Consider the following 26,366-nt stretch of genomic DNA (forward strand, 5'->3'; position numbering starts at 1 on the left):
AAGGTTGTATTGTCAGTATGTTAATCATAGTGTCTCTTAGCAACCATATTTTATTTACAAGTAACAATATTTCTTCAGAAGCCTGTCACACTTAATGAGAAGTATTTGTGGGGGAAGGGCCAGAATATGTATGTGCAGCTCCCACCTCTGGTGATAAGCAGCTTGTGAGGAGGACAGAGCAATGCTTTTGCTGATAACCGGATACTGATGGTATCAGTAGACAGGAAAACCTCTGAGAAGGTGGGGCAAGGGTTTGCACAAAACAGGGACTTGCCCTGCTCGTTTTCTGGGCCCACTCTGGTTGGTGCTTTTGACCCTGTGAGTCCATAGGTTCCTCTCCCTTAGACTCCTCTCTGTGAACTTTTTAAAAATGTACAAGATGGTCAAGGAATTTGGGGATCAGAACCTTCTTGTTTTCTTGCCCTTGGAGCTCTCCAAGGACCAGGTTCTGCTCCCAGTTCTTTCCCAGCAGCAGACAGGGGGACAGCTCTACATCTTCCATGCTTTCACATCACTGTTAGCAGCCACAATCAGTGCTCACATCACCTGTAAAATATAAAAGATAGTGTCTGGAAAAGTCCATTGCACTCCAAATCAGTTTTCTTCTGCACTTGTAAAACAGTGCCTACTGGTAACCACCATGTTGGACACCATCACTTTGGGGTATTTTAGAGATAAATTCTAGATATAAGATGCAATTGTCTGAAAAAAGAGAGAGAAAAATAGAACATTTTGTTCTTTACTGGGAAGACATTTTGTAGCCAAACTGTACAAGGGATAGTAGAGGCACCTGAGGGCTCCTTTCAGTTTTCTTTTTCTCTGATCAGCTATAGTGATAGGAGGGACTGCATAGCCCAGTAAAAGTCACCTCAGCTCATGTTGATCTATTACAATATCTTACCCCTATTCATGACGATCACAAGATGCTTCAGAGGAGGCTTCAAGAAAAGATAAAAATATTCTGCTTCCATAAAGATATCAGCCTAATCCCTTGGAGTTAGAGTCAGCCTCAAATGTTTAAGCAGGATCTTATTTTTTTCCTTCCAGAAATCTTGGTAGCAAGAGCTTGTATTCTAGATGTCCTTGTTATCTATCTCATAATGCTCAGAACCATGAGTTCTACCCTCAAATGCTGGGTCACTTGTCCCTTCCCTTTTTTCACCCATTTTGAAAAAATCACCTTCACATTTCAACAAATGTCTTTATTCCTGAGGTATGAGGAACAACAAGCAGATTGAAGAATCACATCAAAGCATGTACCAGTAACACATATATGAACTGTATGAGATATGTATGATATACACAGAAGAAGGACAGCCTGGACATCACCATGGTGAGAGGTTTGTAGAAAGAGTGGAACACTTCAGGCAAAGTAGAGTTCCAATAAGTCTTTTGTTCACAAAAGCCTTTGCAGACTTTCAGAGACACACCCCCCTCATAAAAGGAAGTTTGGAAGAAGGGAAGAGTGACTATTTTTTTTTTCTCATTCCTGTCTGAACTGGCCTTTTTCATTTTTTTCTTTTTAGATATTCTGTCCTTTCATGAAAGAATAAAAATAGAAGTTGGAATAAAATTTAGGGATGAGTCCAAATCAAAAAAATAATTATAAGATTCGGAATTCAGGTTCATCCTTAAAAAAAATTTCCAAAATTACAAACTTCTTGTCCAAACCCACAAAAATATTTGTGGTTTAGGCCTGCCCTAAACAAATATTCCGATAATTTCAAGATTTCAGGAACAGCTGGAAAAGGAAAGACATTCCATGTAAAACATGAGGACTTGTACAACTGTCTCTAACCCCTGAGGCTGCTTGATTTACTAAGCAGTCATGGCAAAAAAAAAGATGTAGTACCTAAAACAGTTATGAGAATTCGCTCTTGCTTACCAATATTTGGAGCAATTACTATGAAAATACTTCAGATTTATGTCAGATGGTGTCTTCAATTACCCAGAGAACTATGGCACCCACAGTGAAGGAAAGGGCAGACAGCAGCAGCAGATTTCTGAGGAACCGTATAGCCCTTCTTTAGCCACAGTCCCACCACAGAACCTCTCATCTCTGCACTCATTCCCCAGCCAGTGCTGGGAACACTTTGTAGCTCCACATGGTGAAATAGACATTTATATTCACTGTACTTCACCATCCACTGGAGAAAAGAAATGCCAAATCATAACTGCAGATCCTACCCATAGCTAGGCAGCAGTCTCTGCAGTCTGATATGTGCAAATAATTCAGCTGTATCTGGACCTCATACACACCATTAAAGGGAAATAACAAGCCCATTTCACCCTCTCCATCAGAAATCTAAACAGAGACTAATTCAGAACAGAGTTTATTATCTAGCTGCCAACTACTCACCTTTGAAGGATCCTTGTGGCCACCAGTGCTCCTGCAGTAATTATTTCAGAGCAATAGCAACACCTTGCAGGGTTTAATGTTTTCTCTCATAGTTTATTTGGCTGTTAATGGTAGTAGTATGGTCAAATAATCAAATGAAAACAAGGAACCAACAACAAAAACAAACAAGCAAACAAACAAAATACCCACTAACATTTCAAAGCACAGATAGAGAGTGATATTGCCAATGAAATTCAAAAACATATTGAACAAACCTGGCTGTGGAACATTTTAATAAAATTGAAAGCATCAGGAAGCTTTGAAGTCTTCCAAGCATACAGCAAAATCTGTTATTTACTATTGCAGCATCAAAAGAAAGATCCACCTATACATGTACAGACATCAGAAAGAAAGGCTGTCATGATCTTTGTTTGCAGTTTGCTTGTTTTTCTTAAGTCTGTGCTAAAGGAAGAATCATGACTCTTTATGGCATAGCACAGCCCTCATGTTTATTCCAGGTATTTTTGCTTTGAAGATCACTAGGGAATAGGAGTTCTTACATTGACTGCAGACATACAAGAGGTTAATATCTTCCTGTTTTTTACAAAAACAAAAAGGAGGGGTAGCATGACCACAAATGACAAGAAGTCTAACAAATATTTTTCTGGCATTTCATTGTACATTGACTTTTCAAAATGTCAGCTCTGATTTGAACATAAGCAATGCTTAAATAAAAATAATTTATCCTTTTAAAGACCATTAAAGGTTTCTGCAGAATAATCTAAACTGCAGAACTCTCAGGAGTTTGAAGTTCACAGTAATTTCAGTAGAAGTCATAGCTGTTCAACCTTTGGGAGTCCTAACATTTGTATAGTGTCTGAATAAACTGTTTGCTTCATTGACCATTGACCAACAACAAATATAGAATCTTAGAATGGCTTAGGTTAGAAGATCATCAGATTCAACCATTAGCCCAGCACTGACAAGCCCGTCATTGAGCCATGTCTGTAAGTGCCACATCAACACATCCTTAAACCAGGGATGGTGACTCCAACACTTCCCTGGGCCGCCTGTTCCAGTGCTTGACAACACTGTCAGTAAAGAAATGTTTCTTAATGTCCAATCTAAACCTCCCTTGACACAACTTGAGGCTATTTCTTCTCATCCTATAGCTTGTTACCGGGGAGAAGAGACCAACACTCACCTGGTTACAACCTCCTTTCTCAGAGTTGTAGAGAATGATAATGGAGCCTCCTTTTCTCCAGGCTAAACACCTCCAATTCCCTCAGCTGCTCTTTATCAGACTTGTGCTCTTGACCCTTCACTATCTCTGCTGCCCTTCTCTGGACATGCTCCAGCATCTCAGCATCTTTATTGCAGAGAGGGGTCCAAAACTGACTGCAGGATTTAAGCTGCAACCTCGACCAGTGCCCAGCACATGGGGATGGTCACTGCCCTGGTCCCACTGACCACACTATTGCTGACAAAACCCAGGTGCCATTGGTCTTCTTGGCCACCTGGACACACTCTGGCTCATGTTCAGCTGCTGTCACCAGCTCCCCCAGGTCCTTTACCACTGAGCCGCTTTCCAGCCGCTCTGCCCCCAGCCTGTGGGGTTGAGATCCCTCTGTTTAGCCTTCAGACCCTCCAGCAGCTCAACACTCAAGCACAGATTGGTGCTTTCTATATATATATTATACATATATTTATAATTACTGTTATCACTTAGTAATATTACTCATCACTATGATAGAGGAGCAACTGCAGCTGTGCTCATGCTCTCTGGACCTGCCAGAGACCTGCAGGGAAAAGGGAATGGTGCAGATAAGATAAAGGGGAGACAATTTCCTGTTATACTTTTTTTCCTTGTACCAGAACTAGACGGACAACAAAATTGCACAAACATAGACCAGTTAGAAGGCACTCAAACTGATTATCTAGTTCATTTTTCTTTCTATAACAAGGAACTACTCTACCCATCATAATCACAATTTATCTTATCCCTGCTTGCTGAGCCTATTCTTTAATACCTCTAAGTGATGAGCATTGTGAAACTTTCTTAAGCATCCAAAATGCCTACCAATTTCTACTATGAGAAAAGGAATACCTTTATCACTCCTAAAATTCTAAGTAAAATTCTCTGTCTGCAGCTTGAGATTTAGTTTTTGCCTTACTCTTCACAGCCGTTCTTTTGCATCTTTTTTCATGTATTTATACACTCATATAATGTCTTCTTTCTATCTTGTATGTTCTAAGGACACCAAACACCTCAGCCTTTGTAGGTTCCCAGGCTTTACTCATAGCCTCCCTCTGTACTCCCCCCCAGCTTGTTCACTTCTAAGAAACCATAACAATGCTGTGAAGAAGGATTATGTTGCAAATTTTATGGACTATGCTGCTGTTTATAAATCCCAGTGTGATGTTTGACCTCTATGCAGCAGTGTGGTGGGCTGACCCTGGCTGGATGCCAGGTGTCCACCAAGGCCACTCTGTCATTGCCCTCCTCAGCTGGGCAGGGGAGAGAAAATATAATAGAAGTCTCATAGGCTTAGATAAGGGCAGAGAGAAATCACTCATCAGTGACTGTCATGGGCAAAACAGAACCCACTTGGGGAAATCAGGTTAATTTATTACCAACCAAACCAGAATAGGGTAATGAGAAATAAAACTAAATCTTAAAACACATTCCTACCACCACTCCCTTCTTCTCAGGCTCAGCTTCACTCTGCATTCCTCCACCTCCTCCTCCCAGCATCTCAGGGGGATGGGGAATGGGGGCTGTGGTTGGTTCATCACATATTGTCTCTGCTGCTCCTTCTTCCTCAGGGGGAGGCCTCCTCACAGTCCTTCCCTGCTCCAGTGTGGGGTCTCTTCTAAGGATGTCAGTCCTCTATGAACTCCTCAAGCTGAGTCCTCTCCATGCCTACTGAACAAACTGAACAAACTGCTCTGGCATGGCTCCCTCCACAGGCTGCAGTTCCTCTGGGAACAGGCTGCTCCAGAGTGGGTACCCCAGAGGATCACAAGTCCTGCCAGCAGGTCAGGTACAGCATGAGCTCCTTTCTCCATGGAGCAGCAAGTCCTGCCAGGAGCCTCTTCCAGCATGGGCTTCCTAGAGGGTCACAGCCACCTTTGGGCTGCAGGTGCATCTCTGCTCCCCCGTGGGCCTCCATGGCACAGCTGCCCCATCATGGGCTGCACCAGGAGCTGCAGGGTAGCGCCTGGAGCACCCCTGCCTCTCCTTACTGACCTGGGTTTCTGCAGAGCTGCTGCTCTCACATATTCTCAATCCTCTCTCCAGCTGTAGTTGCACCAGTTTTTTCCCTCTTCTAAAATACATTATCCCAAAGGTGCTACCTTCTGACAGCTTCTGACAAAAGTCACCCCTGTAGCATCCCTGCTGTCAGCTACCCAAACCTTGCAGGGCACAGCATAATACTCTTAACCTACATTCATTTTGTGACCCGCTGTAATGTCCAAATGCTTCTTTGCAAGACTGTTACCTGTCTTATCTCTGGTTTTTTTATTGTATTTTCTCAGCAGTTTATCCTCACCTAAGTGCAGAACCATACTTTTGTTTTAATTAAATTCTGTGTTGTTTTCAAAGCTATTTCTTTCAATTGTGATAATTCTGAATTAATTCTCATCTTTCAATCTGTTTGCTCTTTCAGATACATTTCACTTGCAGGTTTAATAAGCATATTCCAGAGACCTGGTATTGGATTATAATGAAAACACTGAACTTACTAAGCCTAGCCTAGATCCTCAATTCATCATAGCAGTTTGACAGCGAAGGGCTGGCAGCTGCTCTGAATGCAGCATCCCCAGACACCTTTGTCCCCACTCTACAGTAACCCCAACTGCCTGAGTTATGTGAGACCCTGAGCAAAGCCTAGCTATACCATGTCTATACCCTTAAGGCATGTTACTTCACATAAAAAGGTTTTGGATTGATCTGATATGATTAAATCCTGACAAATGATTTAACACTCACTGCATACTGCCAACAAATTTGCTACTTACTCATCTGGTGTTCTTTTAGGTGGCCTACAAAAGTACTGCTGGATTTCTTTATCTTGTGTGTTCCAACAAAAAGATCTGGCCCATCATTCTGTAAGCTTCCCTTTTGACTTTTTTTTTTAATTTGTCTTATGTTTGCCCTTTTCCAGTCTTCCAAAACTTAATCCACCTCCACACATTCTCAAAATGTACTAAGAGACTGCTGAGATTGCTTCAGCTAGGGTTTTCACAAACCTGAGCAGGATTTCATCAAGGTCAGAGAATCAGAAATTTCCAAGTGTACTCAAAGCAAGCCTTTCTTTCTTCTTCCTCTTTGTCATTGGTGTTAATTGTGATAACAGTTTAAGCACCATTGCCTTCATAACATGCAGTACACAAGAGTCCTGATTCAGTCCTTGCAGCCGTCTCCTGGGAGAGGCAAGGGATGGCCAAACTAAGTTCCCCTCAAAACTCCTGAAGGCAGCACACAGGAAATCTGCCTCAGCTCTTTCAGTTTCCAAGAAACTAAGATTGATCCAAACCAGACTCCAACAATAATCTTCAATTCAGAGAAGATACTTCAAGATGTGGGAATCATATTTTCCCTGCATTTTTGCTTCCACTCAGAACTATAGAATCCCAGAACGGTTTGGGTTGCAAGGGACCCTAAAGTTCATCCAGTTCCAGCTCCCCTGCCATGGGCAGGGACATCTTCCACCAGACCAGGTTGCTCAGAGCCCCATCCAACCTGGCTTTGAGTATTTCCAGGGATGCAATTATCCACCACAGAATCTGAACTAACAAACAAGCTTAGCTACCCCTTTAGCTCAGGCGGAAATATTAAGCAGTGTTGAAGGCTTGTAACTCAAACTTTTTTCATAAAAAGTGCATTAAAAAGTTTGTTCATTTTCCATGCAGCAATGTTTTTCAATCTTTGAAAGTATCCAAACATTACATATAAAATGATCCATTTAAGGCTAAAATACATTTTAAAAAATCAAATGTCCCAAACATTGGGGCTATTAGACTTAGGAAATTTCATGCAATTTTTGTTTGTGCATAAGGATGATTATTCTTTGAATGTAACAATTTTTTGAAGACCTCAGCCTTATTGATTGTGGAAGAGACAAACAATACCCCAAACATCATGCTAAATCAGATGGGATTTAACAATTTTGATCTAAATATTTTGTAAAGTACTGTGACAATATCCTGATCCCACCTACAGGGAAGAATTACATGTTCTTTGTATTCAAGTTTGACAGATATACTCCATTGGCATATGGGGAAAATTCCCATTATCTTTAATAAAGGTAGAGCACAAATGTTTTAAAAGACAAGGCAACCTCATTTGTTGCAAAAAGGCACAGCAGCAGGTAGGAAGGCACAAAAGTGTTTTTTAGCTACATCCAGCTTCAAATTTTCATAAAGACAGAAAATGGAGTGAGTTTAAATCCTTTACATCACTACTCACTGAGACAAAGGACTCAGTAACATCACTGTCAAGGCCAGCCTAAAGTCCGGTGGAAAGCAGACAAATAAACTGCAGATTTTGTAAAGAATGGCCTGACACACATTGGGAGGAGAAAGTAAAACCATAACTGAACAAAGACGTTTAAGGGATTAATATACATGGATGCATCATTAAATAAACAGTTATATTGAAATATTTTAAACCAAAGCATATTAATTATAAACCTCAGGTTCCTAAATGCGGGAAACAATTAAAACACTTTATCATTTCATAACTTGTTGAGTTGCCTAGAGTATTTACAAAAAGCATTTCTTTCTAACTTTAAGTTCCATGGCTGAGCAGATGTTTTGCACAGTTAAAGAAGGAGTTCAGAGATCCTACTGAGTGGCAGCAGAGCAGCCACTCCTCCCAGTTCTATATCATCAGTGAAGCATCTGTGAAGGGTCTCCAGCCCCTCATTCAAGACATTGAGGAATTAGTTAAACAGCACAGACATAGTATTGACCCTTGCAGGATATCACCCCTTTGCTGGATTTTGTTAGCTGGCTTAGGTGTCCCAGTGCCCCCACTTTAGGTCATCCCTACCTTGTTTTTTGAGCCTTTTCCCATTTAATCCATATGACACAGTGTCTGCTTTACAGGAGAAAAGATAAAAATAAAGAAAAAAGAAAGAAAACTGAGTGAACAGGTTCAAGCACCATCATGTGATCATCCAGACATGTTCAAGCATCAGTGCTGTCCTTGATATGGCCTTTGCCAACTCCTTGTCCCCCTGCCAATGCCTGGCCATCACCCAGGAGCTCTCCCAGCCCCAAAGATGGTCCCAAAAAGTAGTTTGAAAGTAGAAATATTGCTATATGGACTGGAAAGTGACATGAGTATTTAACTGGGTTTATCTAAGCAAAATAATCTGTTCCATGGCATCATGGACAGAGAATGGCCCCTAACCCAGTCCCTAGTAAAGCCTTGCCCCTAGTCAGTTGCCACTCTGAGTCTCATGATGTCTAAACCACTTCTTCATCTGAGCCTTGAGCATTTGTTCAAATTTCTGTGAAGAAATGCTTAACACCACGTAAACATACCTGCAGAAAATTCTGTATTTTCAGTGGCAGTGTAACAAAACCACAGGAAATGTACCATAAAACCCTATTGTGCTTTGCTTCATAGGAAACATGCAATTAATTTTTCTGGCAATAAAAGGGGTGGGAGGAACTTGTCGAATTTTTTTTCTTGCTGTCTCTCATTCTTTTGAGTTCAATACAGTCAAACAGGTTTTATAACAGGAAGAAATCTCTTCATCCCTTTCTGTTGTGCACATTCATGGTGCAGAATGGTGGGGAGGTTTCTTTACACTCTACAACTGAAACTACACGTAAAGGTCATTCCATGTATAACAATACATCAGGAAGACATCAGAGTGGCTGGCAAAATTTTAAAAATCATATATGCAGAAATCTTTTATGGAATATGCACAGGTATTCACTTTGGCAGTGGACACATTCTTTCATACCTTGATTTTTCCTCATCCTTTCAGCAGAATCAGTAGCTCAGAAATGACATTTGTAGAGTTCCAAAGCAGGGTAAGTATCTATTCGTTACCATCAAAGGAATTGATACAGAGTAGGGAAATTCAGGACATTTTAAAATTTTTTTACTTGCTTTTTCCTTATCTGGGTGTTTTTTTTTTTTCCCCAATTAAGATTTTATTGAATTTTTCAAAATGGAAGACTATAACCAATCAGCAAAAGTATTATCATATGAATTTTAGCTTAGTAATTTACTGGGGCTAATTCATTTCTTTTTCTAACAGGCCAAGAAGCTGTAACTTCAGGTGCAGTCAATCACATCTTTGGGAACATCAAGCAGAGGAAGCAAGAAATGAGAAGCACCAGCATAAATTAGATAAATAAACCTAAACAAAGATTGAAAAGAAGGCTAAATTCAGTTTACCAGCAAAATCTGATGTGCTACGTACAGGAAAATTTGAAACTTTAGAAGAATTCATGAGTCAGCCATTCAGGGAATCATACCAGAAAGCTAATGAGTTTATTCTCACATGAGACCCCATGAAAAAGAAATTGGTCTGTGAAAGCAATTCCAGAAAGCCAAACATACCTTAAAGCATTTCCAGCCAACCCATCAGCTCTTCCCAAGAGGAATTAGGAGTGGCTGTTCCAGGGGTAAAGGCTGATTGGCATGCTGGTCAAGCAGCTCACCCGTGGCGAACACTCAGTGCTTTTCCATTGCAATATCTTCCCTCCAACACCCTCAGAAAGCTCTGTGCAAGCTCCCACCCAACACTGCAAAGGCTGGATCAGCTTGGGCTGGTGTGTTTCTGCACATTGAATGGTTTGACTTCATTCAAAGGAATCTGTTCTGCCATTCCCAGCAGCTCTCACTGCCACTAAGCTTTTGCATATATCAGGATAGGACAAGAGAAGCCTTTCCCAGGCCCAGTACAGGAACTGGGAGACCCTGCTTGCTCTGTGTCCAGCCACACAAAATATATCAATCACCTTAGCCCATGCACCAGTATCTCTGAGTGGGAACTGTTTGACCCAATGTCAAGGCTTGTCTCATTCTTACCAGGCAATAGGATGCACTTCAGCACCCCATGCTAGATCACACAGAATCACAGAATGACTAGGTTGGAAGAAACCTTCAACATCATCAAGTCCAACCCATGCCCTAAACACCTGAACTAAACCATGGCATCAAGTGCCATATCCAGTCTCTTTTTAAACACATCCGGGGATGTTGACTCTGCCACCTCCCCAGGCAGGCTATTCCAAAATTTTATCACTCTTTCTATGAAAAACTTCGTCCTAATATCCAACATATATTTCCCCTGACGCAGCTTGAGACTGTGTCCTCTGGTTCTGTCAGTTGCTGCCTGGAGAAAGAGACCAACCCCACCTGACTTCAGCCACCTTTCAGGGAGTTGTAGAGAGTGATAAGCTCACCCCTGAATCTCCTTTTCTCCAGGCTGAGCACCCCCAGCTCCCTCAGTCATTCCTCACAGGACTTGTGTTCCAAGCCCCTCTCCAGCCTTGTTGCCTCCTCTGGACGCACTCAAGCATCTCAATGTCCTTCCTAAACTGAGGGGCCAGAACTGGACACAGCACTCAAGGTGTGGCTTCACCAGTGCCGAGTACAGGGGAAAGATGACCTCCCTGCTCCTGCTTGCCACACTATTCCTGATCCAGGCCTGGATGTCCATGGCCTTCTTGGCCACCAGGGCACACTGCTGGCTCATGTTCAGCTGGCTGTCACCAGCACCCCCAGGTCCCTTTCTGCCTGGGCACTGCCCAGCCACACCATCCCCAGCCTATAACATTGCAAGGGCTTTTTGTGGTTAAAATGCAGGACTCAGCACTTGGATTTATTAAACTCCATCCCATTGGACTCTGCCCATCCATCCAAACGTCAATCCAAGTCATCCAAAATGTCTCCTTCAATATGAGGCAAATTGCACCATTGACAGTGCTTATTTCTTTCAATCAACTATAAAGAGATCTTAAGGTAAATAATTCAGATGTATGTTTCAACACCAAACACTTCAATGTAACTGAGAGAAATGCATGCTATATGTCCACAGTACCAAACAATGGCACTACAATTAATTCCAGTTAGAGTGAGGGGGTTTGTCAGTCCCGACGAGTCCACTCTTAATTTGTCTCACCTTTCTCAGAAAAAAGAGAGCTCTATGAGGAAGTTTACAGAGGTTGCCATCCAACATCAGGCCATGCTGGCAGTTTTCTAATATGAAGATTTCAATTTACCATTTTTTCACAAGAATTTTTTTTTTTATATACATGTGTGCATATATAAAAAATTAAATATAATAAAAAATTAATAATGAAAAATAAATTAAAGTTTTCCTTGATCTAAAGTCTAGAAACCTGCATTTGGGGAATATTTATTATTTTCTGGAATACATAAGAATTTGTATTTGACTGAAGATGAACAATAACAGAGCAAAATCAAGGTTTTAATTAATCACCGAGTGCTTGTCATTTTGACAACTAAAGAATTGGGAAGCTGCAAAGAACCAAAGTGAAACAACATCAATCATCTGGCTACAATAAATAATTTAATAAAGAAAATCACTGAATAACTGCGAGGTCTAAGGAGGTAAAATGAAAAAGACAGAAAAGTAAAACAGCAGCATCAGACAAACTATGTACAGCTGACCCTATTTATATTAATATTACACAACAGTCATTATCTCCATCATGTCTTTTGCTATGCAGAATAAAATACCATACTCATTTACCTTGGAGATGAGCATCACAGCTTTTCGAAAGAAGAATAAAACAGATTTACAATGACATTAATATATTATTTTATCATGTTTCTATCAAATTAATTAGTCTCATCAGCAAATAGAGAAAAAGGAAAAAAATCAGATAATTTAGTTGCCATCATGCAGCATCACAGGCAGGTCCAGCACTCTGCTTGGTGCCCATCTCACAGAACCTGCAATCAACCAAAGCCAGCCACAGGGAGCACAGACAAAATTAAGAGTTAACAAGTGCCAAGCAATGAACACAGTGAGGAACAACTTTACGTAACCAGCAGTGCCTCACACTAGATTGTTTTCTGAAAACTTCACCTCAATCTTCAGCAGTGGCCAGAATGACAAAGAGACTATTAAAAATTAGCAGCACAAGGCAGAGGGTAAAATGGAAAACAGCATTATCCCATTGTTGAAACACACTGTGTTGATAAGAAACCTTTCTATAAGCTATAATGGGGAAATGTTAAAGGGTAGTGCTGGGGCAGCTGAACCTCTGGTGTGACACAGTGGAGTTTTTGTGGTTTCACATTCTATGAGATTTATTTGGACAGAATGTGGGCCTAAAGCAAGAGTAAACTGAGCGTGTTTTATTTCATATCTAAGGGCTTATGGGACATGATTGTGTCAGGATAAAAGTAAAAAAGCCAGATAATGTTCTCTTTCCTTTTTTAAAAAAATATATTCCCTCCCTTCTCCCTGGACAGAAATGCTCACAAAACAGAATTTCCTCTCTCCTTTGCTTAGCGATCAAATAGACTCCAATCTAACTACACATATAAAAAGTCCCATCACTTTTCCAAAAATGGCACAGGACAAAGCCACTACCAACAGCACTGCAGCACTTCAGCAAAAATCCAGCAAGGTAGTGGAGAGGCAGGACCAACTTTGATTGTGTGGTTTTACAGAGTGCTAGGAAGATCCTGATACATTTTCCTCCATGAGGAAGTTTCACAGTAAAACACTGAAATCATCCAAAATTATACATGCTGCAATCCTGCAGTCAGCCAGTGGCCATCTCTGCAAGAGCTCTTCTCTAGGAGTTCAAACACTCAGCCACCAGCAAGCTTTCAGCAGGCTGCAACATCTGCTGCTCTCAATTCCTGCTCCAAGTCTGCAGCTGAATTGGCAGCTGGCCTGGCTCGGCAGGTAAAAGGGGATGGTCATGAAGGAGGAGTCCTTCTACCCCAGCTGGTTTCCCCAGAGGTGGTGTCAGCAGAGCCCTCATACCTGCAGAGACCTTTCTGAAATTAGTATTATGCACCTTTTCTGTCTAATCCAGCCTATTCTTTTCATCTACAATATTTTTCCCCTTTGATCTATGGTCTCTTGTCATTTAAACACAGTATGGGATGCAACAATCTGCTGGCCTTTATGGGGGCTAGTGGATGTCTATGATGTGGTAAAGGGGGCCACAGAGCCAGACTGGGGAGCAAAGCACATGCCCTGACCTGTGCTGAGGGATGGCATGGACTGGGAGAGTGTGAGTGAGCCATGGATGCCACCACTGCAGCTGAGTGGCGCAGAGCGAGCTGTCACTCCTGGCAGAGATCACAGGTAGTCACAATAAAACGCTGTGTTGAAAGATTTTCTTGGCTAACTGTTGTATTGTTTCATCTAATTACACCTCCTTAAATTGCAGGGTGCAGCACCCCTGCCTGCCCCGCCAGCAGCGCCCAGGAATCCCTCCCTGCAGCTGAGCTTGCTGCACACATTCACTGGTTTGGCCGCCTGCTCGCACGTCAAGCCCTGCAGTCCATTAATCATTTCAACCACTCTTCACTCTACAAAATAACATAATAGACTCCTAAAAATGAGAGATGAAGAGGGCTAGTAGCACCATCCAATCCCTTCCCCTTCCCAGAGAATATTTCCCCAGTCTATTTTTCTTACCTATTTTCTGACATCTCAAGTTTAGGCCAACAATTCTTCTGTTAGTCCTTCCACTTTGTTAATGACGGGATGATGGATAATAGATTTTGTTTCTGTAACCTCTTCACTTTCTTCAGGGGAACTTCTTGAAATAATCCCATCAGGATTTCTTTCAATCTTAAGTTCAAAGGTTGGCAGTGAGGAAGAGCAACTCATCTCATCCGTATTCTCATGCCGCGTTAAACACAAAATGCTTCAGCAGTTTAGTTTCCCCACACAGCTTTCAGCTGCCCTCTGTGCTGCATGGGAAGAACTAAGCCCTCAGGGTAAGGAGTTATTTCTTTTCCTTACCATGCTAACCCCAGGCTCTTCCAAAGCATAGAGTCTGTTGTCACTGGAGCCCAAATATGACAAACTATGTGTGGATAATTTTCTGATATACCCATCTATCTCCCTGAGTGTGGTGAGACCACCAAAGGAAAATAGTGGGGTGATGGACCTGAAATATACTGAAAGTTGTACCTACATTTTACATACATCCCTATGAAACAGATTATCTTAAAAGTTGGTAAGAAAAAAATACAACCTCAGTTCCCCACCTCTTATTTGTGTATTTATTGCTTGGTTAATAGAATGATCAAAACATTCTCATGGCAGTGAGCACATTTGCATGCACAGAATATTAATAAAAGAGTATGGTTTTCCCTCCCTGCAGCATGCAAAAATCAGCTGCTTAACAACCATTGCTATTCCAGGAAAAAACCTAGGATAAATACTTCTCTGCACTAGTGCTAATAGCAAAACAATATGCAATTTTTTAGACTGGCGTTTTCAAATTAGTTCAATGGGTTTAGGTACCTTATCCCTCTTGAGTCTCAGGAATTGCTGCATCTCACAGGTAATAGTTACCCCAAAGCAGCTACACACTTAGTACTGCATGGCAAAGACAAATACTTTGGCTTTCTCAAAGGATGGTACAGAGCAGCTCCCAGCTCCTTCACCAGTTTCTCTCCACACCATCAGGCTGATATACTCTGCTTTTTCCACTTTTTTTTATGGACAGGATAACAAAGATAGAGCTACTCAAGTAGAAAGCAGAGTCATGGCTGTTTGATCTTCAATACGTAGAAACATTATCACAAAAAATCTTGAGAAATAAGGCAATACTCAACATTTACCATGAATAACCGTACTACTCCATGTCTAAGCTTTTTCCTGCATATACAAGAGAAATGGTAGAAAGCTTTTGGAACAGCTGTGGGCCTACCACTTCACAGCCTACCTACAAAATAGTGTAGGACTTCTCATTCAAGACCAGTTACAGAACTTTATGATGAATCCTGGTTTCAGGTTCTTTCAGTCTGGCCCATCTGGAACTGAATGAGTCTACAAGAGGCCACTAAGACAATCAACAGGGCTGTAGAACCTCTCCTGTGAGGAAACGCTGAGAGAGTTGGGTTGATCAGCCTGGAGAAGAGAAGGCTCCAAGAGACCTTATAACACCTTTTAGTACCTAAAGGGGCTATAAGGGAGCAGGAGAGGGACTTTTTGCAAGGGCCTGTAGTGACAGGACAAGGCAGAAATGGCTTTAAACTGAATAAGGACAGGTTTAGATTGGATGTTAGGAAGAAATTCTTTATAGTGAGGGTGGTGAGACACTGGAACACATTGCTCAAAGAAGTTGTGGCTGCCCCATCCCTGGAAGTGTTCAAGGCCAGCTTGGATGGGGCTCTGAGCAACCTGGTCTGGTGGAAGTTGTCCCTTCCCATGGCAGGGCGGTTGTAACTGGATGAACTTTAACTCAATCCATTCTGTGGAATCCAACTCAAACCATTCTATGAGTTCCCTCTGCCTCACCATTTACTCCAGTTACAAGAAGTTTGAGCCCAACAAAAATGTTTGATTTTCATCATTCTTAATTTTACTTTATGCCAGGTGATCTGTGTAGTGATTTTTTTGAAAATACATTGAATAAATATTTGAATAAATTGCATATTTTTATTACATAATTTCATTTTTAATTATACAATGTAGATTTTATTACAATTTTTATAAAACTGTAGTGTAAATTATAAAAGTTAAAATTAGGTCCTTAAAAACATCCTACAAAATATTTTTCAGCAAAGGCTTTCAATACATCATCACCTGCTAGTCTAAGTGCATTTTAACATATAAAGACCCATTCAAAACCCAGATAACCGAGGAAACTGCATTTCAGATAAACATCCACTCTCAGCTTTCCTCCCTGGCATAAATCTTAATATCACAGAAATATCTTTGACTGTAAATGTATAAACAACAGACCACCACAAAAATGTAAGTAAGACAAAAGAGTCAAACTTGGATGCCTTAAATTTAATATCAGCATCCACATTTAAGTAAATGGACCATAATATTCAGAGGTACTGAGTGCAACTCCTACTGCCTGCTGTCAACGGAGAGAGAGGCAAGGACAGGAATCAAAGGGGAGAAAGAAAAGACAGGTATATGAGTTTTCCAGAGAGAGGTTGGATTTATGAACACAGTTATTAGAGTATAGTAAATAAGACCCTACTGTGTGATTTTCTGTCTGTACAATCTAGTTGTCCTCTTAAAATGTGCTAAATATAGAGTAAATGTACCAGCTAAGAGAAAATGAATTGATAGGCAAATAAGCACAGCAGTAGCTTGCAAGCAATGTAAAAAATAAAACTCTTTAAGAGCTCTTCAAAACATATTGCTATTTTTTTCTCACTCTGGGAACCACTTGCTCAGCTCACAAGGGATCAGAAGGGAAGAGATGCACAGGGGATTGTGCAATTTTTGTCAGCCAAGAATCAGCATGAGCATCTCCTGAACTGTCACCGAGCAGAGGTCTGACTTCAGCCCAGCCCCACATTGGCCTTCAGCCAGCTCCAGGCTGGATTTGCCACCCGCAGCCCCAGGCACGCAGATGACTTTGTACCACATCACAGTGTGAGATGACCTTTGTGCAAACAAGACAAACCAGCAGGAGAAGGGCTCCTGCAGCTCTGCAGGAGGGCTTGGCCAGCAGTGGCAAGGTGCTGACTTGACATACATTGATTTATTTGTATTTATCTTACCACATTTACTGGGCTCACCTACCAAAGAGGATTTTATGCAGATTTTATCAGTCAAAGAGCCTTTCTTCTCACCTTGCAGAAGGATGTGGCAACCAGAACCTGAAGTACCCATGTCACCTTTTCCTTGTCAGCTCCTGTCAGTGCCTGGTGAAGAAAGGAGTTCAGGTGTCAAGTCACTCAGCCTCCCTAAAGTCTGGTAGATCTTTGGGCTGAAGCAGCCCAAGGAAAACAGAAGTACCTGAGTTATTCATGCTCAGATGCTGCTAGAAAGAAAACAAAGCATTTATCTGAATTTTTTTTAAAATCCCAAACTAAAAATTTGCTCTCTCTCATCCACAAAAATCCACGTTCTTTTCAAACTGCAGAGAGCATGTAATAGAAAATTTACATTCACATCTCAGTTCTTAACCTCCTTCAAATTTGGACTCAGCCTTTCCAGATCAAAGACACCTCCAAGTGCTAGAGATAATTGTCCATATTACCAGTACTGGTATTAGTATTAGTTGGTGCAATGACCAACAGACTAACATGGGCCTTCCTGTAGGGAATATGTATGCTAGGACAGTATAAAGTAAATTTAATTTCCACCATTTGAATTAAACAACCCTGAAGTTCTTCAGTCTTCAGAGCTATAAATCTGGAGCTAGATGAGCTCCTTTTCTTCTTTCATTAATAAAATGAAGATGCATTTCTTTTCTTATTCATGCAGCGATTCCTTGCCACCTGTACAAGCCATTAGTACAAATGACAATGGCAACATGTCACCACAATTTAGAAAGGTAGAGATCACAGTTCTGCTGAGATGAAATTCACAGCTATGAAAGCCCTTCAGCCATCAATAACAGAAAAAGTTAGATTCTGTAATTATACTCAGAAAATGAAAGAGCAGCCCCTTTCACAAATCAATGCCACATAACCTGTCAAGAGTCGTTTGCATGTAACCCTATTCTTCTCAAGCCCACAGAGGTCCAAGGGAAATACATCTGTGCAGTCAGGGTCTCTTCTGCAGTACATTTAACATTTATGATTCTCAAAGTGTACCTGTGAAAATAAATTCCATTACCATAAGGTAAACAAAATGTAATTGCACTGGCCAATTATACCATCATACAACACCACATTTCATTTTAATCCTTATTAGAGCTAGTTCCAAAAGACTCCTGCTCACCTTCCATCCTCCAGCCCAGTCCCTATTATAGTTATTTATGAATAATACTGTAGTAGTAGAGATACAAGACAATATTCTAACTGTTTCTGCTTTTCAATTATGAATATGTGTCACTTTTGCCAATAAGAAAGGCATTTGTGTAACTGGCTCCTGGAACCAGGAATTGCTGCTCAGGCTTATAGTGAACTTGGTGTTCTGAGGCACCAGAAGGAGAGCTGCAGTCCAGCAGCTCTTTAAAGCAACCCAGACACAGGCAGTATGTGCAGGTCACACGATACACGAGAAAGGTCAGTGAAAGTAGGACACCCTGTTCTCAGATTGATGGGCCTTCAAGGAGCTGTGGACAATGGCAAACATCACTGTGCTGCCAGTAAGCTGCACATGGAGATTCACCTTCAAACTAGAGGCATTTCTGCACCTTCTCCTTGCTGATTTTTTTTTCTCCTTGTACTTTCCTGGGTCCTTGGTCAGTGACAAACAAGACCAGTACTGCTATTTTCAATATACACAGGGAGAAGCCCCAGTGCCTGAAGCATTTCTATATAATGCAATCAAAGTTGAGGGTGGGAGGGTGTATGTGGGTGTGCCAAGTCAGCACTTGAGGAGCACTCTGACAGCTTCTACAGAGGGGAAATAGGGTGATAAGGTCTTCAGAACTTCAACACCAGGGTTCCCAAATTTCCACTTGCATGGAAGATTATGACACTATTGCCACTGACATGTGTGCTAGTTTGGTTGGCATTGAGTTAAATTTCTTCACAGTGACTGGTATGGGGATGTGTTTTGGATTTGCACTGAACACAGGGCTGTTAACACAGAGATGTTCTTTTCTCATTGCTGAGCAGGGAATACACAGAGCCAAGGCCTTTTCTACTTTTTTGCAATGCCACGCTGGTGAGGAGACTGTGGGTGAGACACAGCCAGAACAGCTGTCCCCAGCTGGCCAAGGGGACATTTGCCATTCCATACTATGACATCATGCTCAGAGTATAAAGTGGGAGGCAGAAGGAGGAATGGGGGGTCACTTGTAGTGATGATGTTTGTCTTCCCACATCACCATTACATGTGATGGGGCCCTGCTCTTCTGGGGATGGATGAACACCTGCTTGCCCATAGGAAGTGAGGAATTAATTCCTTTTTTTTATTTTGCTTGCTTGCACAGCCTTTGCTTTTCCTATTAAACTGTCTTTATCTCAGTCCATGAGTTTTTCCAGCTTTTTCCCTTTCTGTTCTCTCCCTGATCCCACTGGTGGGGGAGTGACTGCATGGTATTTGTTTGCTGGCTGGGGCTAAACCATGGCACTAAGACAACACCTTCCTAACAAAGCAATGTAGTGAGCCTAAAAGTCCCCTTAAGTCATTCCATAAAATGGCTTTATTTTTATGAGACCTGGATAAACAGAAGAACATGAACAACAACAAAGATATGCAAAGGCACAAGTTGCAGCAAAGGAAATTCTGATTATACATTAATTCTTTTACTGTGAGACGGTCAAACACTGTAACTGGCTCCCCAGAGAGGCTGCAAGAGCCTCATCTTTGTAGGCAGCCAAAACTGAGAAGGACAGAGTCCTGAGGAAAATGCTCTAAGCTGGCCCTGATTTGAGCATGTAGGTGAGAACACAGGATTTATAGTGATCCTTTCCAACCTAAAGCATACTGCAGTACTAAAGACCAGTTGTAAAAATATATCATCGAAACATTTTCCTGCATTTTCTCTGATCCACCACCATGAGACCCTTACAGAAAGGTCAGTGTCTCATGTCTTTGGTTTCCAGGAAGGTCCTTGTCCAGCCATCCAGACTAACGTTGTCTTTTAAAAGTCCAGTGCATTGAACATCAGTTTTTGAGCCATTTTTGCAATCTATGACCTAAAGGAGGAGCAGCCTACAACAGGGATTGATGTTCTAGATGGGCAATAGAAACCAACAAATAATTCAAGGACTTTTGACAGGTTTGTTAATTCTATTTTCCATCTGGTCTGCATAGCCTCTAAATTATAAGCAGCAGATAACAGCATTTGGTGTGAACAGAGACAAGATGGGTTGGATAAACTCAAGCATCTCTTAGGAGATAGTTTCTCCTTTTGGTTAGCTCTAAGGGATAACTCATTCCTCAATACTTCAGCTTGGCCCTTCAAAGGCTGATCCCTCCTCAGGTGCAGATGGGTGCCAGGGACCTAACTCATCTAGACATCTGGAGCAAATCACCTCATCCTTAGGTACCACAAGGCTTCCTTTGTGAGCAACCTCACAGGAATTCTGAATCCCAAAAGAACTTGTAGGACAAATGATGCCAAAGCTTTTACTTGCCATATTTGGGAAAGAGCATGAGCAGAGTGGGGTTAAAACTAATTAAAGGAAAATAAACAAAGACTTGAGAATATAGATATAAGTAGGAACAACAGCAAGAAATTAAACAAAGGGAAAATTAGGATGAACGTCACAGAAAATTCAATAGTGAGAACTACTAGAGTGTGTCACAGTCTCCCATGGGGATGATCTACTGCTTCCAATACTTAAAACTAGATTGGACAAAGCAATATCACTCAGGGAACAGTTCTGCACTAAAAAAGGAACAGACTGCTTTGTCTGATATGTCTTTTCCATGTCTAATTTTGGTGGGTATATGATAGCATTATGTATGACTTAGGATCCCTTTTCAAGTAAAAAAATATCTGTCACTGACTCTTTGTCCCAGTACTCATCCTTTTGTTCACCTCAAGCCTTCTGATAGCATTAACTTTCAATCAAAGCACACAGTTTGCATTTGCAGATCTACCGTTTCAATAACTATCTGCAAATATTAGTTATTTCACATACTACTTCTTTTCATTTTATTACAAGAACAATTCCCTTAAAAATATTTAATATCTATATTTTAGTGTAGCACTGTATTAAAAAAAAGTAAGGAGAGAGAAAATTACCTTCAGTGACAGGTAATTCACTGGCTACTTGCCTAGAATTCACATGCTACATTTCATAATGCTCATTTTAAAGTCACAGTAAACTGCACATCTTTTCCTCTGAAAGTTGAATTCAAACATCACACATGATGAGAGGTAATCAATTGTATTGTGACATTAAAAATAACAACAATGGTGTTTAGGAAAAATAAACAGCCTTGAAAATATGAGTGGCTGAATATTTTAGTATATTATTTTGTAAGTTATGTAACATTGCAATGTGGGTGCAGTGTTTCTTTTCTTCATCCCACTTCTCTCTCCCCCCTTCAAATGAAACAACAATTCAATAGAATTTAAAGACCTTTTCTCATGCTATAAGAACAGCATGCTTAAGAGGAGCAGATTTCCTTGACAATCACAGCTCCACAAAGGAGGTTTTCACAAGCAGCACAGAAAAAATGGAAAGTTTTCCATACAGGAAAACAGAAACACATTTAATGGCTTCCTGAACTTTGGTTTCCATCAGCACCACACCTGAGCTGGATACACAGGCAGCAGTACTGCCCGCCCTTTCCTTATCCTGCACCAATGCAAAGGGCCAAGGTATGTCCTGCAAGAGCTGCATGACAGCAGAGCAGATCAGACCAGGGGATTCCTGAACCTCCCTGCAGCTCCTCCCTGCTGCCAGTGACCCCTGGAGCTGTCACATATAAGGCAGGACAAACCTTAAGATGCTACAGGCTCCAGAGATAGAAACAGATCCCAGAAGTTCCAGAACAAGAAATTGCTAAAGAGAGGGTAAATTAACTCCTCTTTAGGTGACTAAACCAGCTCTAGCATAAAGGATATTTTAATCTGTTAGTATCAAACCATTCCTATTACAAGGACAGGAAGAGAAAAATAATTTGCTTCCTGACCTGAAAACACGTGATGCTGTTCTGCCTCACTTAGTCTCTATGTCTCCTTCCAGCTCTTTCTTTTTTCTGTTCAACTGCCAGGCAGAGGGAGAAAGATCACTAATGAACCACAGCTTCTGTTCAGGTCATTAGCCCTACCAGAGAGAAAGTTAATGAACCCTAGTATATAAAGACAAAATCAAGTTTTCTTTAATAGTTTCCATACCAAGAGCATCATTTTCTGTTAGTGTAATCCCTGGATGATTTAGTTTGAGTCCTTTATTTTTTTGCACTCTCCAGCCTAGTTTTGGAAGAAGTGCAACAGAGAACATCTGGTCATTAAGTGCATACAGATGATACTCAGATGCTGTGGAACAAGCACCAGAGGTAGTCAGAGAGGGAGGGAAAGATAGGCTGCCTTGTACATGAAAGGCTCTGGGGACAGTAAGAAATAAAAAGTGACAACTTGCTGAAGCGTTGTCCCACAGAAAATGTCCAATAGCGACAACAAAACAGTTAAGCACCAACTGAGCCCCTGACATTCCCTGAGAGCATCTCTTTCTCTTGCTGGTCTTCTCCCACTTGTAGACAAACATTCAGACACAAACTACTTGTGCACCCTTATACTTTACCTGAGTGATTTGAAGACATCAGTGCACTTATTTCTCAGAGGGGCCCATGGGGATAAGAAAGTGCTACTTCCTTTGTGTGGCATTATTTATGATTTTCCTAGCAAACAATGGTCAGGCAGGATGTATTTTCCCCTAGCTCTCCAGCATCCTAAAAGAACAGTTATTCTTTTCTTCCCGGCTCCATCGGGATCAATAGACGGTACTGCACCCAGAAGAACTTAGCTACTCCTAGAAATGCTTTTCTTTTGAAGGAAATGTGGTTGAGAAGCTACACAAATAAAAGTTGTGGTGGTAAGGAAATGGAAGAGAAGAAAAAGCACCTATGAAAGTCCTATAGAAATATGCGTACACTAAATCAAAGACTAGGAATGTGGGCCAATGAACTCCTTTCAGTAAGCTTTATGTGACAACTCTTAAACCCAGCAGTCCTACTGGGACACTGTCTGGACTCTTATCCATTTCATAATTACTAATTCTATGTCATTTTTTACATCTATTCATGGAGCAATTTGTGTAATTTCCATGCCACACTAAAACCAGATGGGGTTTATGAAGAAATGAAGTACCATATAATGTAAGAAATGTGGATGGATATTATCCAATGTATTTTACTTCCATTTAAATTTTCAGGTTCTTCTGCATTCCACTCCCAGCAAACTCCTTCCTGCAACACACTTTGGAGGTGAATAGAAGACAAAAGTAAAGGTCCTCATCCAAATGAAACTTTATTTCTTTAATAAATGCTGATAGAAATTATTCCACAACCACCCTCAGCTCCACAGCAATGTGTATATTAAATGCAGTGTCCACAAATCCCAATCACCTGTTACCTGCGTTTCACATTAACATCTACCAACTCTGAACACTGGGGAGATTGCATCCAGTTTTGTGTCAAACATGGAACCAGATTCGCTGCTCCAGCCTGCATCTTTGAGCTGGAGAAATGGATGCAGCCTAGCAAAGATAAATGCTACATTCCTCCCCCAGTTTTTCCTCATTAGGGAGTAGCTTTAAATTACGGAAAAGGAATCAGTGTGTTTCCTGACTTGTCCCAGCCCTGAAATGCTGCAGCCTCATTCATATGCCAATGGGAATTGTGAAGAAGAAATCTGGTTTTCTTTTTCCTTCATTACCCGACCATTTGCTTCTCAGCTACTTTTAACAGTAATGAGCAGAAAGATCAGCAAAGACTTTGAGAAGCCTAGCTGGTGCTCTTTGCATGCACACATCCTTCCACTGGCATTACTTTTCCATCAGTATTTCTCTAGAGTAGATAAGCATGGTATTTTTATCCAAAGGCAATTTACTGGCATAGAAAAAGTACAGCAGACAATGCATTCCTACTCTATTATGCATGAACACCCGGTATGTGCTCAACTTTCCTCTCCATCTTATTTATCGCATTGTCATTAAACCTGTGTCGCTATTGCTGTTCTCTAATACACGTCACAAAAATGTGTTCTTATCAGGGCTCCTCTCCCATCTGCTGATCTAATAATACACTGCCTCAATTTTGGTGATTTTAACACAAATAAACAAACACAAAAGGGTTCAGGCACAATATTCTCAGGAAAGTGATGTTCGTGTTTCAGCATAAACAAAAGCCTTCCTGTTATTTTCAAGTCTACTTCGTGGTTCAGCACTGCTGACAGAATCGTTCAATAATGCCCAACCAAGGGTGCCACGACCTAATTAAAACTTCTGGTTATGGAGGCCCGGTTGGCAAATATTTGTGAATATTTATGGAGTTTTAGCAAAAAACATTGAACTGGATTGTTTTGAGTCACATGAAATGTTTGTGGCTATGTTTAGAGTAGCTCTCAGAGAGAAGTGTCCTCGGGCTCTGTCTGACCTGATACCCTGAAAGTGACAGGGAGTCTCCCAAGACGCCGAAACTCAACTGACCAGGCAGTGAAATCAGCAGGTCAATGTGATGGTTTTGGTTAAGGACAGCAAACATCCTCCAGAACAGAGCCTGATAGAAACAAGAAGGACTACTCCTGATGCACAGGCCAGACACAAGCCCTGTTTCAGAGGGAGACCAAGTTCAACAGCATTTCTGCCCATTTGGCCTCTGCGCCCGAGAACAGTCCCAGGCATGTTTAATTTATCTGTGTACACAATGCTGAGTGGTGTCTGCTCCACTCTTGTCAGATAAGATGGTGGTTGTCAGACTTGCCTGAATTTGCTTCAAAAACATTACTTAGTGTCAGGGCTGCACAACCACAAGAATTGTATCGGGCATCTGAAGATAAAAAAGACACAGGGTTCTGGAGATGTGTTTAAATAGGGCTCACCACGCTCTTTTATCATTGTATCGTTTGTCAGTGCGGAAAAGAAAGCACATGAAAAATCATTAGAATGAGCAAGGAGGATGAATAAATTAATTAAATTATCATGAACAAGGCAGCTCATAATCCAGTTGGAGAAGGTGATTATATATCATACTCAGCTAACTAGAAAACACAGGCAGGAAAGATCCACAGTGGAAACACAAACTCTTCTGATTAAAAAAAATAATCATGGGCAGAAAAATGAATTCAGAACAGCATTTTTTTAGCAGAATTTTTCTCAACTAAGCTCTAATAGATCTAATCAGTGCAGCAGATGAGGACAGGCATTGTGTTGTTATTTTACAGGATGGTGAAGGCATTGTAAACAAGGGGAGTGATATTTTTCACCTTGTTAAGCTCCTTAACAAGCTACCTGATTATATACTGTACCTTTAGAAGCAGAAGATAGGAACACAGTCTAGTAGGGGACAAAAATCTAGTGGAGGTTGTATTAAGTTTAATGATGTTTGCAGGTATGTGGTAAAAGTGCCAACTCTGCTTTTCAAACGTGAACTCTGGCTATAGTTACAGAAGTGACACTATTAAACTTTTGAGGCACTACATGAATCATATCTCTAGAGCAATATATTATATCAGAAAAATGGGAATTTCAATTCAGAATGTGACTTTGCTATACCTATCAAACACCAGTTTGATTTCTGTTGGCCTTCATTTTTCCAAAAGTAACATTTATTTTAGCATTTCAGTACTACTTGAAGAGTCCTGGCTCAGTCATTGGCATAGATGATATTGGAGTGTCATGATTACTGAAACTATTAATTCATATGACCACTAGTAACTCTACTAATATTAATAACCATGAAAATCAGCATCAGTACCATCATAGTCGCATCCAAATGCCAGTGGCAAGTGGGCTGCAGTCTGCTGTGCACTGTGTAATGGGTAAAGACCTCTTGAGGTGAATGTTAAGATAGTTTATATATAAAATTACACATATATAGTAAGAAAGCATGTATATGTATATATATCTATAAATATACACACAGATGTATAATTCAGCCCCTGCAATAGGGTCCAATTCCACTGAACAGCTGTATATTATCACAATTCTGCAATCCAAGGTCTGGAGGAGCTCGGTCAGCCTATGCATTTCATATAGCCCTTGGTATTTTTGGAAAGAGATTTCTGCCTAATTTCCCTAGATGTGGCAGTAAGAGGAAAATATGCACGTGAGGTGTTTTACATAAGATCAGTGTCATCAAAGTAAGGTCGTTCAGTCCCAGTCAGGCATCCTACTTAGTAATAGCTTTTTTAAATTCCTGAATCATGATGAAGTCCATATTTTATATCAGAAGGCAGAGCCAAATTCCCAAGGGGATTGCAGCCAGGAGCTTCTGTTAGATTCAGC

At 41.0% G+C, this 26,366-nt stretch overlaps 1 long non-coding RNA gene across 1 annotated transcript; it reads right to left on the reverse strand.

Moving 5' to 3' along the window:
* Positions 1-518: 518 nt before the first annotated feature.
* On the reverse strand, positions 519-18,027 carry LOC115949553. Its single transcript, XR_004082994.1, has 3 exons — positions 17,981-18,027; positions 17,136-17,207; positions 519-546 (listed from the first exon to the last, which is right to left on the reverse strand). It is a non-coding gene; the product is annotated as an uncharacterized LOC115949553 (long non-coding RNA).
* Positions 18,028-26,366: the final 8,339 nt, after the last annotated feature.

Source organism: Geospiza fortis, unplaced genomic scaffold (assembly GCF_000277835.1).
Source record: "Geospiza fortis unplaced genomic scaffold, GeoFor_1.0 scaffold98, whole genome shotgun sequence".
NCBI classification, from domain to species: Eukaryota; Metazoa; Chordata; class Aves; order Passeriformes; family Thraupidae; genus Geospiza; species Geospiza fortis.